Genomic DNA, 14,550 nt, shown 5'->3' with positions numbered 1-14,550 from the left:
TCCTGACGCCCACATGTCTGGCACCTCACTCCTGATGGCTGTATGAGGGACGGGACGATGCCTGCGTGGCTGTCACACCTGCCTGTATTAGTCCTGACGCCCACATGCCTGGCACCTCACTCCTGATGGCTGTATGAGGAACGGGGCGATGCGTGTGTGGCTGTCACTCCCGCCTGTATTAGTCCTGACGCCCACATGCCTGGCACCTCACTCCTGATGGCTGTATGAGGAACGGGGCGATGCCTGCGTGGCTGTCACACCCGCCTGTATTAGTCCTGACGCCCACATGCCTGGCACCTCACTCCTGATGGCTGTATGAGGGACGGGGTGATGTGTGTGGCTGTCACACCCGCCTGTATTAGTCCTGACGCCCACATGCCTGGCACCTCACTCCTGATGGCTGTATGAGGAACGGGGCGATGCCTGCGTGGCTGTCACACCCGCCTGTATTAGTCCTGACGCCCACATGCCTGGCACCTCACTCCTGATGGCTGTATGAGGGACAGGACGATGCGTGTGTGGCTGTCACACCCGCCTGTATTAGTCCTGACGCCCACATGTCTGGCACCTCACTCCTGATGGCTGTATGAGGGACAGGATGATGTGTGTGTGGCTGTCACACCCGCATGTATTAGTCCTGACGCCCACATGTCTGGCACCTCACTCCTGATGGCTGTATGAGGGACTGGATGATGCGTGTGTGGCTGTCACACCCGCCTGTGTTAGTCCTGACGCCCACATGTCTTGCATCTCACTCCTGATGGCTGTATGAGGGACTGGACGATGCGTGTGTGGCTGTCACACCCGCCTGTGTTAGTCCTGACGCCCACATGTCTGGCACCTCACTCCTGATGGCTGTATGAGGGACGGGATGATGCCTGTGTGGCTGTCACACCCGCCTGTATTAGTCCTGACGCCCACATGTCTTGCACCTCACTCCTGATGGCTGTATGAGGAACGGGGCGATGCGTGTGTGGCTGTCACACCCGCCTGTATTAGTCCTGACACCCACATGTCTTGCACCTCACTCCTGATGACTGTATGAGGGACGGGGTGATGTGTGTGGCTGTCACACCCGCCTGTATTAGTCCTGACGCCCACATGCCTGGCACCTCACTCCTGATGGCTGTATGAGGGACGGGGCGATGCCTGTGTGGCTGTCACACCCGCCTGTATTAGTCCTGACGCCCACATGTCTGGCACCTCACTCCTGAGGGCTGTATGAGGGACTGGATGATGCGTGTGTGGCTGTCACACCCGCCTGTGTTAGTCCTGACGCCCACATGTCTGGCACCTCACTCCTGATGGCTGTATGAGGGACGGGACGATGCCTGTGTGGCTGTCACACCCGCCTGTATTAGTCCCGACGCCCACATGTCTGGCACCTCACTCCTGATGGCTGTATGAGGGACGGGACGATGCGTGTGGGGCTGTCACACCCGCCTGTATTAGTCCTGATGCCCACATGCCTGGCACCTCACTCCTGATGGCTGTATGAGGAACGGGGCGATGCGTGTGTGGCTGTCACTCCCGCCTGTATTAGTCCTGACGCCCACATGTCTGGCATCTCACTCCTGATGGCTGTATGAGGGACGGGACGATGCCTGCGTGGCTGTCACACCCGCCTGTATTAGTCCTGACGCCCACATGCCTGGCACCTCACTCCTGATGGCTGTATGAGGGACGGGACGATGCCTGTGTGGCTGTCACACCCGCCTGTATTAGTCCCGACGCCCACATGTCTGGCACCTCACTCCTTATGGCTGTATGAGGGACGGGACGATGCCTGTGTGGCTGTCACACCCGCCTGTATTAGTCCTGATGCCCACATGCCTGGCACCTCACTCCTGATGGCTGTATGAGGAACGGGGCGATGCGTGTGTGGCTGTCACACCCGCCTGTATTAGTCCTGACGCCCACATGCCTGACACCTCACTCCTGATGGCTGTATGAGGAACGGGGCGATGCGTGTGTGGCTGTCACACCCGCCTGTATTAGTCCTGACGCCCACATGCCTGGCACCTCACTCCTGATGGCTGTATGAGGGACTGGACGATGCCTGCGTGGCTGTCACACCCGCCTGTATTAGTCCTGACGCCCACATGCCTGGCACCTCACTCCTGATGGCTGTATGAGGGACGGGATGATGCCTGTGTGGCTGTCACACCCGCCTGTATTAGTCCTGACGCCCACATGTCTGGCACCTCACTCCTGATGGCTGTATGAGGGACAGGATGATGTGTGTGTGGCTGTCACACCCGCATGTATTAGTCCTGACGCCCACATGTCTGGCACCTCACTCCTGATGGCTGTATGAGGGACTGGATGATGCGTGTGTGGCTGTCACACCCGCCTGTGTTAGTCCTGACGCCCACATGTCTTGCATCTCACTCCTGATGGCTGTATGAGGGACTGGACGATGCGTGTGTGGCTGTCACACCCGCCTGTGTTAGTCCTGACGCCCACATGTCTTGCATCTCACTCCTGATGGCTGTATGAGGGACGGGATGATGCCTGTGTGGCTGTCACACCCGCCTGTATTAGTCCTGACGCCCACATGTCTTGCACCTCACTCCTGATGGCTGTATGAGGGACGGGGTGATGTGTGTGTGGCTGTCACACCCGCCTGTATTAGTCCTGACGCCCACATGTCTGGCATCTCACTCCTGATGGCTGTATGAGGGACTGGATGATGCGTGTGTGGCTGTCACACCCGCCTGTGTTAGTCCTGACGCCCACATGTCTTGCATCTCACTCCTGATGGCTGTATGAGGGACGGGACGATGCCTGTGTGGCTGTCACACCCGCCTGTATTAGTCCTGACGCCCACATGTCTTGCACCGAGGGCTGTATGAGGGACGGGACGATGCCTGTGTGGCTGTCACACCCGCCTGTATTAGTCCTGACGCCCACATGCCTGGCACCTCACTCCTGATGGCTGTATGAGGGACAGGATGATGCGTGCGTGGCTGTCACACCCGCCTGTATTAGTCCCGACGCCCACATGCCTGGCACCTCACTCCTGATGGCTGTATGAGGAACGGGGCGATGCGTGTGTGGCTGTCACTCCCGCCTGTATTAGTCCTGACGCCCACATGTCTGGCACCTCACTCCTGATGGCTGTATGAGGGACGGGACGATGCCTGCGTGGCTGTCACACCTGCCTGTATTAGTCCTGACGCCCACATGCCTGGCACCTCACTCCTGATGGCTGTATGAGGAACGGGGCGATGCGTGTGTGGCTGTCACTCCCGCCTGTATTAGTCCTGACGCCCACATGCCTGGCACCTCACTCCTGATGGCTGTATGAGGAACGGGGCGATGCCTGCGTGGCTGTCACACCCGCCTGTATTAGTCCTGACGCCCACATGCCTGGCACCTCACTCCTGATGGCTGTATGAGGGACGGGGTGATGTGTGTGGCTGTCACACCCGCCTGTATTAGTCCTGACGCCCACATGCCTGGCACCTCACTCCTGATGGCTGTATGAGGAACGGGGCGATGCCTGCGTGGCTGTCACACCCGCCTGTATTAGTCCTGATGCCCACATGCCTGGCACCTCACTCCTGATGGCTGTATGAGGAACGGGGCGATGCCTGTGTGGCTGTCACACCCGCCTGTATTAGTCCTGATGCCCACATGCCTGGCACCTCACTCCTGATGACTGTATGAGGAACGGGACGGTGCGTGTGTGGCTTTCACACATGGCTCCATGTTACTGAATCATTTGTACTGAGCTATGGATTCAGCCATGGTTCTCCTGGGGGCAGGAGTGGACTCCCGGACGTGGGGACCCTTATATTTGCCCTTTAGTGGGGTAAAATAATAATAAATTATAAATGTAGCATAAGGCATTTTAGAGACACCAATACCTCTGTATAACCACATGGGGGAGCTGTTGCTCTGTGATGTCAGAATGATTCCTCTCACACTAGTGCGCTACTGTATAGAAGGAACGTAACCTCGGAATCCCCATTAACTACTCCCCCGTAATATTTCCTTTGTTCTGTAGTCCATTGTGTAACCCGCCGAAGTTGTGTTACTTTAACCTCACGTGTCCTGCACCGGGCCCCCCCAGCTCACCTTGTGTGTCCTGCACCGGGCCCCCCCCCAGCTCACCTTGTGTGTCCTGCGCCAGGCCCCCCCCCCAGCTGACCTTGCACGTCCTGCGCCAGGCCCCCCAGCTGACCTTGCGTGTCCTGCACCCCCCCCAGCTGACCTTGCATGTCCTGCGCTGGGCCTCCCCCAGCTGACCTTGCGTGTCCTGCACCGGGCCCCCCCAGCTGACCTTGCGTGTCCTGCACCCCCCCCCCCCCCAGCTGACCTTGCGTGTCCTGCACCGCCCCCCCCCCCCCCCCAGCTGACCTGCGCCGCCCCCCCCCCCCCCCCCCCAGCTGACCTGCGCCGCCCCCCCCCCCCCCCAGCTAACCTTGCGTGTCCTGCGCCAGGCCCTCCCCCAGCTGACCTTGCACGTCCTGCGCCGGGCCCCCCAGCTGACCTTGCGTGTCCTGCACCGCCCCCCCCCCCCCCCCCCCCCCCAGCTGACCTTGCATGTCCTGCGCTGGGCCTCCCCCAGCTGACCTTGCGTGTCCTGCACCGGGCCCCCCCAGCTGACCTTGCGTGTCCTGCGCCCCCCCCCCCCCCAGCTGACCTTGCGTGTCCTGCACCCCCCCCCCCCCCCAGCTGACCTGCGCCGCCCCCCCCCCCCCCCCCAGCTAACCTTGCGTGTCCTGCGCCAGGCCCCCCCCCCCAGCTGACCTTGCGTGTCCTGCGCCGGGGCCCCCCCAGCTGACCTTGCGTGTCCTGCGCCGGGGCCCCCCCAGCTGACCTTGCGTGTCCTGCGCTGGGGCCCCCCCAGCTGACCTTGCGTGTCCTGCGCCGGGCCCCCCCCCAGCTGACCTTGCGTGTCCTGCGCCGGGCCCCCCCCAGCTGACCTTGCGTGTCCTGCGCCAGGCCCCCCCCCCCCAGCTCACCTTGTGTGTCCTGCGCCAGGCCCCCCCCCAGCTGACCTTGCATGTCCTGCGCCGGGCCCCCCAGCTGACCTTGTGTGTCCTGCGCCGGCCCCGCCCCCAGCTGACCTTGCATGTCCTGCGCTGGGCCCCCCCCCCCCCCCCCAGCTGACCTTGCGTGTCCTGCGCCGCCCCCCCCCCCCCCCCCAGCTGACCTTGCGTGTCCTGCGCCGGGCACCCCCCCAGCTGACCTTGCGTGTCCTGCGCCGGCCCCGCCCCCAGCTGACCTTGCGTGTCCTGCGCTGGGCCCCCCCCCAGCTGACCTTGCGTGTCCTGCACTGGGCCCCCCCAGCTGACCTTGTGTGTCCTGCGCCGCCCCCCCCCCCCCCCCAGCTGACCTTGCGTGTCCTGCGCCGGGCACCCCCCCAGCTGACCTTGCGTGTCCTGCGCCGGCCCCGCCCCCAGCTGACCTTGCGTGTCCTGCGCTGGGCCCCCCCCCAGCTGACCTTGCGTGTCCTGCACCGGGCCCCCCCAGCTGACCTTGTGTGTCCTGCGCCGCCCCCCCCCCCAGCTGACCTTGCGTGTCCTGCGCCGGCCCCGCCCCCAGCTGACCTTGCATGTCCTGCGCTGGGCCCCCCCCCAGCTGACCTTGCGTGTCCTGCACCGGGCCCCCCCCCCAGCTGACCTTGTGTGTCCTGCGCCGCCCCCCCCCCCCCCCCCCCCCCCAGCTGACCTTGTGTGTCCTGCGCCGCCCCCCCCCCCCCCCCCCCCCAGCTGACCTTGCGTGTCCTGCGCCGGGCACCCCCCCAGCTGACCTTGCGTGTCCTGCGCCGGCCCCGCCCCCAGCTGACCTTGCATGTCCTGCGCTGGGCCCCCCCCCAGCTGACCTTGCGTGTCCTGCACCGGGCCCCCCCAGCTGACCTTGTGTGTCCTGCGCCGCGCCCCCCCCCCCCCCCCCCAGCTGACCTTGCGTGTCCTGCGCCGGCCCCGCCCCCAGCTGACCTTGCGTGTCCTGCGCCGGGCACCCCCCCAGCTGACCTTGCGCTTCCTGCGCCGGGCCCCCCCCAGCTGACCTTGCGTGTCCTGCGCCGGGCCCCCCCCAGCTGACCTTGCGTGTCCTGCGCCGGGCCTCAGGTCAGATTTCAATTTTAAAGGCAACACTTTTTTGGAAGTTTCCCTGTTAGCGTTGTGCATTTGGCTCGTGGTGTGATTGTAATTACATATAAGGTGTCTTCTGTGTTCTCCAGGTCACTGTAAAGACCGAGAAGACGCCGGAATGGAACATCTTACGCGATGACTTCATGATGGGAGCGTCCATGAAGGACTGGGACAAGGACAGCGACAATGAGGTCACCGCGGGGCCGGGAGCTGGGTCTGAGCAGGACGATAGTGATTCCGACAGATAACGCAGATAGCGCCTCATCTCTCCATTCTATGAATGCGTCACATTTCTGTTATATATCTGTATTATGTAGGTGACAAACGTTACTCCCAGACTGTTACCCGAGTGCATCAGTTCTCCCTAGTATCCTGTGCAGCCTCAGCAGTGGCACCGGGCCAATAATAGTGGGGGAAGGTTCCCCAAGGTCCGTTATTGTCTCCTCCTGCGTGACACCGGCAGACCGTTGGGGCACCGGCCTGTGTGGTGGATGTGCTGCAGAACCTCTATTACTGTTGGCAGGAGATGCAGCGTTGGCTCTGCATGAAACAGATTCCAGTCCTGCGCTTCAAATGATTCTGAATGGAAGTAAGTGCCTGGCTCTCGCTAACGTCTCGGCAAGGTTATTACACAAAACAGCTTGACCCGCTCTTATCAAAGGGCGCTACGGATTCCCCACGCAATTGGTACCAACCGGGCAAACTCCTCACTGTGGTTCTGCAGCTTCCCCCCCCCCCCCCATCATCACTGCTGTGTAATATATTAGCCTTAAAGGCTTCTGAACGATCTCACCAGATTCCGTCAGGTGCTGAGGAATTTGTCTGATTTCCGATCTGATGCGCCGTCCTGTGAGCGTCACATTGGACCCGGAGATCATATGTGCTGCATGTAAGATCTCCTGGTCGGACCCCCTCCCGTCAGTGGGGATCGCATGCGATACATTGCGTTCAGAAGGGCCACATGCGATCCTGCCAGGCGGCTCAAGGGCATTAGTTCCGACTTCTCCCGTAGCCTTAAGACCACTGACTGTAGCTTTGCTATACACGTCGCCATGGTCTTCGGTGGAATTCTTTGGTTGTGTACGTACTACGTTCCCCTGCCACCTATAGCTACCCATGTCCTGCCCTCACATAATATGGCTCTTGGTGTAACGTGTCGCACAGAACCATATAATCCCCGGTGCTCTGACCGGCTGCATAGAACAGATGGTAAACGAATAAAGTTACCGGAAAATCCTTTTGAAGCGAGGCATCTTGGGTAAAGACGCTGCTGGTCATTGTTCCGCACTCTACATAAGGGGACGTCGGCTGCTGTAATGTGACCTGATCTTCTGATCTGATCTGGTATCCGGAGATTAGGAGGAAGGAACGTCCTTATGGGGGATTATCTCTTCTCTAGAAGTGACAGCTTGAAGTCTAGTACTTGCTGATAAATGGCTGGATGTGTGCGTCGGAGATCAGTGCTTTATTGATGACATATTGAAGATTTAAAGCAGTGGTCAGATGTGTGACTGGTGTAGCCAACATGGACAGAAATAGGGTCACACAGGTCCTGCTACTTTGTCATGTGAAATGTACCCGGTTCTTAGCTTGGAAATAATAGTTTACTGCTTTCTCTTCAGCCGCCTGCTCTCCTGCTGCTACGGGCCACTCGCCCGCTTCCCTGTAGCTGTGTGGTCAGCCGCCTGTTCCCCATACAGCCGCGAGGTTAGCTGCATCCAGCCACTGTGTAGTCACCCGCTACCCCTGCAGCCATGGGGCCAGCCGCCTGCTTCCCTGTAGCTGTGCGGTCAGCCACCTTTTCCCCTACAGCCATGTGGTTAACTGCCTCCAGCCACTGGGTCAGCTGCCCGCTCCTCCGCATCCACTGGGTCAGCCGCCCGCTCCTCTGCATCCACTGTCAGCCGCCCGCTCCTCCGCATCCACTGGGTCAGCCGCCTGCTCCTCCGCATCCACTGGGTCAGCCGCCCGCTCCTCCGCATCCACTGGGTCAGCCGCCTGCTCCTCCGCATCCACTGGGTCAGCCGCCTTCAGAAGACCAAGGAAGCACCACCGCCTTATCTTGTTGCTGATCGGGCTGTAACTGAAAATAAAAGTTTGAACAACGATGGCTTTTGTTTCTTGATCATCATTGGAATATATTGGGCTTCTACGAAGGACCAATTCTAGTCTAGCTCAAAGCCTGTGAATGCGGCCGCTGTGTGTTCCGAATGAATTACAGAAAATAATGGTATTTTTGTGTTCCTGGTGTCCACATTTGGGGTGATTTTCTATGCTTTGGGGTTTTGGAATTTTAACCGTACAAAGGTGTAAGTGTAGTACAGGTTGAGTATCTCATTTCTGTTCTATACACATCATGTCCCCACTAGTGCCAGGGAAAATGATGTTTAGAATTAAAAGGAAACTACATAGAATTGATGGGGTGCCTGTGGTACATATAATCAGATCAAGGGTATATTATCCATTCAGGGCTCCTGAAATCCTTCAGAGGAACAATTCGTACAGGCTCATGGTGGCATTATGATTGGTCAAAGCTGAGATGTGATTGAGCTTATGAGCCCCGAATTGTTCCTCTGCAAATGACATCAGTTATATCACGGTGCCTTTGGATTCTAACCATCATGTTCCTTGGAGTTACTTGTCTCTGGAATTTCAATCTCCACATTAAGAAAACGTCTCGTTACAGACGAAACGCGTTACGTTCTTCTACATTTCAATGCGGAATCTCTTTATGTACAAGAGCACGAATGGAAAATTAAATTGTAACTGAAAAATGACACCAAGGATTTCGGATAAAACATTTTTTAATAAATGTTATTTTTTTATGGACCCCTGATGTGCAGGTCTCAAACATTGAGGTTTATGATCAAAGACTATCCAGGTCCACTTATTAAACCTAGTACAGGGCACCAATCCACAAATGGTCACATGCTGTACATTATTTCTCTTCCCCCCCCCCCCCCAAACCTCTAAAATCTAGCACGAGATGGGGTTTTGTCTCTATTATAAATATATATTCTTATTTCAACGCTCAGTAAAATGATAATAAAAGGACTGTATAAAACCCCCGTATCTATAGATTTATTTAATCTCCCGTTATCATGGCGCTCACTGTGGGGGGGGTGGGGAGACGCAGAGCAGGGTAATCCTATGAAATCTATTTGCTTGTTAAAAGATCTGCTCAGCGATTTTGGAAAGATTACTTCCTTTGTGTTGAGCGAAGCTTATCCGTGTAGGCCCAGAGAACGCCAGTCTAAAAACGCGACCACATAATGTGCAACGTTAAACATGAAATCTGATACCGCGAGCTCTGCACGGACGTTCCAGGTGTCTTTGGTTTACGAAAAACATCTTTATTTAAAGTATATAGAGAAATGGCTGCGCTGTGTAATAAACATCTTTATGTATTGTGCCTGTTACCTGTCGCACTTAAGAGTATATGTGGGTACAGGTAGTGCGGGTGCATGATCCCTATGTGGGTACAGGTAGTGCGGGTGCATTATCCCTATGTGGGTACAGGTAGTGCCGGGTGCATGATCCCTATGTGGGTACAGGTAGTGCCGGGTGCATGATCCCTATGTGGGTACAGGTAGTGCCGGGTGCATGATCCCTATGTGGGTACAGGTAGTGCCGGGTGCATGATCCCTATGTGGGTACAGGTAGTGCCGGGTGCATGATCCCTATGTGGGTACAGGTAGTGCCGGGTGCATGATCCCTATGTGGGTACAGGTAGTGCCGGGTGCATGATCCCTATGTGGGTACAGGTAGTGCCGGGTGCATGATCCCTATGGAAGCAGCGCTTAGTATACCACAGGCAGACCACTGTCCGGGGAGCAGCGCTGAGTATACCACAGGCAGACCACTGTCCGAGGAGCAGCGCTGAGTATACCACAGGCAGACCACTGTCCGGGGAGCAGCATCTGAGTATGCCACAGGCAGACCACTGTCCGGGGAGCAGCGCTGAGTATACCACAGGCAGACCACTGTCCGGGAAGCAGCGCTGAGTATACCACAGGCAGACCACTGTCCAGGGAGCAGCATCTGAGTATACCACAGGCAGACCACTGTCCAGGGAGCAGCATCTGAGTATGCCACAGGCAGACCACTGTCCAGGGAGCAGCATCTGAGTATGCCACGGGCAGACCACTGTCCGGGGAGCAGCATCTGAGTATACCACAGGCAGACCACTTTCCGGGATGCAGCGCTGAGTATACCACAGGTAGACCACTGTCCGGGAAGCAGCGCTGAGTATACCACAGGCAGACCACTGTCCAGAGAGCAGCATCTGAGTATACCACAGGCAGACCACTGTCCAGGAAGCAGCATCTGAGTATACCACAGGCAGACCACAGACCACCAACAGTGACGCAACCAATGGAACAAACCGATGCGCGGCTAGCCAATCAGAGAGCTATTACCTCTGTTACCAGGCAGAATACTTTAGTTACTCCCCAGGCTTTTGGGATCTTCTGTTATCGGGATGCTGGGTACGGTGGGCCGGAAACTGGTACAATCCCGGGATATGTAGAACCCCTAGCCTATCTGTTATGTGCCTGTGCTCCCACCTAAATCTAAATCTCTCTGCAAATGTTACATCTGCCTCCATGCAGCGCAGCATTGTTTCTCCCAGGTGCAAAGTTACTAAGATTGATGTTAAATTATTATTTATTTATTTAGTTTCTTATATAGCGCAGCAGATTCCGTTACAGCGTCTTATATAGCGCAGCAGATTCCGTTACAGCGTCTTATATAGCGCAGCAGATTCCGTTACAGCATCTTATATAGCGCAGCAGATTCCGTTACAGCGTCTTATATAGCGCAGCAGATTCCGTTACAGCACCTTATATAGCGCAGCAGATTCCGTTACAGCACCTTATATAGCGCAGCAGATTCCGTTACAGCGTCTTATATAGCGCAGCAGATCCCGTTACAGCGTCTTAAATAGCGCAGCAGATTCCGTTACAGTGTCTTATATAGAGCAGCAGATTCCGTTACAGCGTCTTATATAGCGCAGCAGATTCCGTTACAGCACCTTATATAGCGCAGCAGATTCCGTTACAGCACCTTATATAGCGCAGCAGATTCCGTTACAGCGTCTTATATAGCGCAGCAGATCCCGTTACAGCGTCTTAAATAGCGCAGCAGATTCCGTTACAGCGTCTTATATAGCGCAGCAGATTCCGTTACAGCATCTTATATAGCGCAGCAGATTCCGTTACAGTGTCTTATATAGCGCAGCAGATTCCGTTACAGCACCTTATATAGCGCAGCAGATTCAGTTACAGTGTCTTATATAGCAGCAGATTCCGTTACAGTGTCTTATATAGCGCAGCAGATTCTGTTAGTGTCTTATATAGAGCAGCAGATTCCGTTACAGTGTCTTATATAGCGCAGCAGATTCCGTTACAGTGTCTTATATAGCGCAGCAGATTCTGTTACACTGTCTTATATAGCGCAGCAGATTACGTTACAGTGTCTTATATAGCGCAGTAGATTCCGTTACAGCTTCTTATATAGCGCAGTAGATTCCGTTACAGTGTCTTCTATAGCGCAGCAGATTCCGTTACAGCGTCTTATATAGCGCAGCAGATTCTGTTACAGTGTCTTATATAGCGCAGCAGATTCCGTTACAGCGTCTTATATAGCGCAGCAGATTCCGTTACAGCGTCTTATATAGCGCAGCAGATCCCGTTACAGCGTCTTAAATAGCGCAGCAGATTCCGTTACAGCGTCTTATATAGCGCAGCAGATTCCGTTACAGCGTCTTATATAGCGCAGCAGATTCCGTTACAGTGTCTTATATAGCGCAGCAGATTCCGTTACAGCACCTTATATAGCGCAGCAGATTCAGTTACAGTGTCTTATATAGCAGCAGATTCCGTTACAGTGTCTTATATAGCGCAGCAGATTCTGTTAGTGTCTTATATAGAGCAGCAGATTCCGTTACAGTGTCTTATATAGCGCAGCAGATTCCGTTAGTGTCTTATATAGCGCAGCAGATTCTGTTACACTGTCTTATATAGCGCAGCAGATTACGTTACAGTGTCTTATATAGCGCAGTAGATTCCGTTACAGCTTCTTATATAGCGCAGTAGATTCCGTTAGTGTCTTCTATAGCGCAGCAGATTCCGTTACAGCGTCTTATATAGCGCAGCAGATTCCGTTACAGCGTCTTATATAGCGCAGCAGATTCCGTTACAGCGTCTTATATAGCGCAGCAGATTCCGTTACAGTGTCTTATATAGCGCAGCAGATTCCGTTACAGCGTCTTATATAGCGCAGCAGATTCTGTTACAGTGTCTTATATAGCGCAGCAGATTCTGTTACAGTGTCTTATATAGCGCAGCAGTTTCCGTTACAGTGTCTTATATAGGTCAGCAGTATCCGTTACAGTGTCTTATATAGCGCAGCAGATTCCGTTACAGCGTCTTATATAGCGCAGCAGATTCCGTTACAGCGTCTTATATAGCGCAGCAGATTCCGTTACATATAGCGCAGCAGATTCCGTTACAGTGTCTTATATAGCAGCAGATTCCGTTACAGCGTCTTATATAGAGCAGCAGATTCCGTTACAGTGTCTTATATAGCGCAGCAGATTCTGTTACAGTGTCTTATATAGTGCAGCAGATTCCGTTACAGTGTCTTATATAATGCAGCAGATTCCGTTACAGTGTCTTATATAGCGCAGCAGATTCCGTTACAGTGTCTTATATAGCGCAGCAGATTCCGTTACAGGTTCTTATATATCGCAGCAGATTCCGTTACAGTGTCTTATATAGCGCAGCAGATTCCATTACAGTGTCTTATATAGCGCAGCAGATTCTGTTGCGCTTTACAATAGTAGACAGTGATAAAACAAACTGGGTAACAACAGACAGACTTGGAGGTAGGAGGGCCCTGCTGCAAGCTTACAATCTATAGGGATATAGGGGGGAAACACAAGGACAGGCACCAGTAATAGCATTGCAGTCCCACCAAGTTACAAGTCCAGAAGGGAAGTTATATAATACATAAGTGCCTACATATGTGTGTGATCCTCACCCAGAAGCACACAGGGGGGGAGCAGCCGCGTGTGGAACCAGCCAGGGGGGCCTATACCATAGCAGGGAGACAAGGGGTTCCTTCCATCACGCAAACAATCACCAGGCCTCAGGCAGTGGGGACCCTCCAATACAGGGCTCCCCCGTGCCAAGGAACCCCCAGGGCTGGGCTGGTGGTGATGGATGAGGTGTTACTGGTGTATAAAACAGAATTGATAATTGAACTACAGGTCACAGCAAACCTGCCGCAGTATTCCAGCATTGGAGGAACCACAAGTGCCAGCATGCCCAAACAGTCCTGGTGTCCCCCCAATGTGAAGATTTGCTGCAATGGTTTTGGAAACGTGAATATTTCAAAGCTTCAGACAAGGAAACCACAGAGGAGCCGGATAACCCAAATATTGTGCCTACCCCAGTATGGATCCCTCAGGGGCAGATTTATTAAGCTCGGTGAAGTGATAAAGTGCCTGGTCTTTATCACCGGCCAGTCAGCTCCTAACTGTCATTTTTCAATCCAAGCCTGTAACTTCACAGTTAGTAGCTGATTGGCCGGTGATAAAAACCAGACACTTTATCACTTCACCGAGCTTAATAAATCTGCCCCTCATTTCCCAGAGTGCACCAGTAACAAGATAAGCCGGAGACGCCATAGAAACGCTGGGCGTTCCCCAGGTAACACAGGAGTGGTATTCCCTGCTCAAAGCGGGCAGCTAAAGTCACATGATGCCAGGGCCCGCCCCCTCTTCCTGCGGACTGTGATTGAAATATAATAGAATACAAAATTGAGATTTCCAAACTGTCTGAGGCGCAAAAGATCCTGATGATGTTCGGACCGACAAGATTTTCAACCAGTTTCTCCTTATGTGTGAATCCACTCCGTGTATATTTTGAAAATATAAACCAGAGAAACCAACAATTAGGCTAAGTTCAAACACATAGGTAGATTTTACAGAGGGAGCGAACAGGAAGAACTGAGGGTGAGCGTACCCCTACTCTACCCTATTCTGGGTGTTTGTAGAATTTTTAGTAAAAAAAAAGTACTTTTTTTTTACTAAAAATTCTACACACACCCAGAAGGAAACGGGTTTACACAATATTATTTATTTTTTTCTTATGATATACACACCATTTGGAGCGAGGAGAGAGAATAGAGAAGATTGACTCCAACAGGAGAAAGTACACGCTACGTGCACATACAGTGCCACTCACAGAGTGAGTAGGGGTACGCTCACCCTCAGTTCTTCCTGTTCGCTCCCTCTGTAAAATCTACCTATGTGTTTGAACTTAGCCTAATTGTTGGTTTCTCTGGTTTATATTTTCAAAATATATACGGAGTGGATTCACACATAAGGAGAAACTGGTTGAAAATCTTGTCGGTCCGAACATCATCAGGATCTTTTGCG

This window comes from Crinia signifera, chromosome 3 (assembly GCF_055691185.1).
Source record: "Crinia signifera chromosome 3, ASM5569118v1, whole genome shotgun sequence".
Lineage (NCBI taxonomy): Eukaryota > Metazoa > Chordata > Amphibia > Anura > Myobatrachidae > Crinia > Crinia signifera.
The sequence above is the reverse complement of the archived record's forward strand: the minus strand, read 5'-3'. Positions refer to the sequence as shown.